The sequence below is a fragment of the Anolis sagrei genome, chromosome Y, assembly GCF_037176765.1.
Source record: "Anolis sagrei isolate rAnoSag1 chromosome Y, rAnoSag1.mat, whole genome shotgun sequence".
NCBI classification, from domain to species: Eukaryota; Metazoa; Chordata; class Lepidosauria; order Squamata; family Dactyloidae; genus Anolis; species Anolis sagrei.
The window spans coordinates 13,578,984-13,582,082 of NC_090035.1; positions in this window are offsets into that span (position 1 = coordinate 13,578,984).

A 3,099-nucleotide genomic window follows, 5' to 3' on the forward strand; every position below is an offset into this window, starting at 1 on the left:
AATCCAGTTCCTGAATTGACTTATATTCAGAAACTGGATTATATGGTAGCGTAGATCCAGTCATATCACACACACACACACACACACACACACACATGAATACAAAAATTAAAAATGAAATGAAATAAGCCCCTGCCCTCAAAACAAAAACAATATGTCTACATCTACTTTTTTATCGTGTCAGAAGCAACTTGAAAACATACTGCAAGTTGCTTCTGTTTAGAGAGAATTGGTTGTCTACAGAGATGTTGCCCAGGGGCTGCCAGGATGGGTTCGCTGGAAGGCTTCTCTCATGTCCCTGCAAGCTAGAGCTGAAAGACGGGAGCTCACTCCATCTCCCAGATTCAAACCACAACTTTCAGGTCAGGAACCAACCTTCAGGTCAGCAGTTCAGCTGCCACAAGGTTTTAACTCATTGTGCCACTGTGGCTCCTGTCCACATCTATAACACTATGTAGCAAAATGTGATAAATGTTCTGTTCCTGGTTTGAAGGTGTCATTTCCCATTTCATTGTGCGGTCCTTACTTTGAAAGTAGTTGTTCTACTCCAGAAACTTCATTTTTATGGTTTCCACAAATTAGGCTGAATTGGGTTAAATTCTATGATGAGATCACCATTGAAAAACTAGAGCCTAATGTGCTGCAGGATGTCCTTCCCCCACAAAAAACACAAAGTTTTTGTGGTTTAATAAACTTTTCCCACATTTTTATGAATGAACGAACCAATTAGGAAATAATGACACTTATAACCCAGGAACAAAAATTGTGTTACAGAGTGTAATCAGGATTCAGAAACTGGATTATTTGGTAGTGTAGATCCAGCCATACACACACACACACACACACACACACACAAATTAAGAAAGAAAATAAGCCCCTGCCCTCAAAGAAATAATAGATAAACGAACACACCAAACGAAAAAGAAATAAACCCTTCTTCTCAATATTGTTATTTCAATAGTTACAAAAAAGCATTCATATATATATATATATATATAGGGAGTGGGGTGAGCTCCCACTGTTAGCCCCAGCTTCTGCCAACCTCGCAGTTCAAAAACATGCAAATGTGAAATCAATAAGTACTGCTTTGGCGGGAAGGTAACCGCACTCCATGCAGTCATGCAGCCCACATGACCTTGGAGGCGTCTACGGACAATGCTGGCTCTTCGGCTAAGAAAAGGAGATCAGCACCACCACCGCCCTCCGAGTCGGACATGACTAGACTTAATGTCAAGGGAAAAGCTTTACCTTTACCTATATATATATATATGAGGCCACGAAGTGAAGAGGGGGCAGCGAGGAAGACACAGCTCCATCATGTCTCCTGCAACAATAGTCAATATATACAATATAATAATATATAGAAATAATGATATTGAAATGTAATAATACTAATAAAATTATATACAACTAGCCATCCCCTGCCACGTGTTGCTGCGGCCCAGTCTGTGTATATGTATTTTGCATGTGTGTATGTGTGGTTGCATATATATATATATATATATATATATATATATATATATATATGGGGAGGGGGGTTGCGCATGTGCTGTAATGTAATTTTGGGTTTGTTTGTTTTTTTTGTTTTTTGGCTTTTTAAGTCTCTTCTACTGTGTTTTTCAGTGTTTTTATGAGTGATGGTCACTTGTTGACCTGATAGGTGTATTGTGTCCAAATTTGGTGTCAATTCATCCAGTGGTTTTTGAGTTACGTTAATCCCACAAACGAACATTACATTTTTATTTATATAGATATCAATAATGTTGTGTTGCTGTGAGTTTTCCGGGCTGTCTGCCCATGTTCCAGAAGCATTCTCTCCCAATGTTTCACCCACAGCTATGGCAGGCATCCTCAGATGTTGAGGGCTCTGTTGGAAACTAGGCAACTGAGGTTTATATGTTGTTGTTGTTCATTCGTTCAGTAGTTTCCAACTCTTCGTGACCTCATGAACCAGCCCACGGCAGAGCTCCCTGTTGGCTGTCACCACCCTCAGCTCCTTCAAGGTCAATCCAGTCAGATCAAGGGTGCCATCCATCTATCTTGGTCGGCCCCTCTTCCTTTTTCCCCAGCTTAATTGTCTTCTCTAAGCTTTCCTGTCTTCTCATGATATGGCCAAAGTACTTCATCTTATACCTGTGGAATTTATATTTGTTTGTTGTTCATTCGTTCAGTCGTCTCCGACTCTTCGTGACCTCATGGACCAGCCCACGCCAGAGCTCCCCGTCGGCTGTCACCAACCCCAGCTCCTTCAAGGTCAGTCCAGTCACTTCAAGGATGCCCTTCCAATGGCATACCAACATATCTCTGGTTGTACTGGTCCATTTAGTTTTCTTGGCAAGGATACTGGGGTGGTTTGCCATTGCCTTCCCCAGGGATCACGCTTGGTCTGACCTCTCTGCCACGACCGTCCCGTCTTGGATGGCCCTTCACGGTTTCGCTCATGGCATCATTGAGGTGCTCAAGCTCCAGCGCCACGTCGAGGCAGTGATCCTTTGCTGGAGGGAATTTATATACCTGTGGAATAATGTCCAGGGTGGGAGAAAGAACTCTTGTCTGTTGGAGGCAAGTGGGAATATTGCAATTGGCCACCTTGATTAGCATTGAATGGCCTTGCAGCTTCAAAGCCTGGCTGGTTGTTGCCTGGTGGAATCCTTTGTTTGGAGGTGTTAGCTAGCCCTGATTGATTCTAGTCTGGAACTCCCTTGTTGTGTGAGTGTTCCTCTTTATTTACTGTCCTGATTTTAGAGTTTTTAAAATACTGGTAGCCAGATTTTGTTCATTTTCACGGTTTCCTCCTTTCTGTTGAATTTGTGGCTCCTTTCTGTTGAATTTGTGGCTTTGTGTTTCATTGGCTTTTCTGTGTAGCCTGACATTGTGGTTGTGAGAATATTTTTTGTGTGTGTGTCAGGAGTGACTCCTGGTGTGAGAGAATTTGCCGTCTGCAAGGACGTTGCCCAGGGGACGCCCAGATGATTTGATGTTTTTATCATCTTTGTGGGAGGCTTCTCTCATGTCCCCGCATGAGGAGCTGGACCTGATAGAGGGAGCTCATCCACCTGTCCCCGGATTTGAACCTGCAGCCTGTTGGTCTTCAGTCCT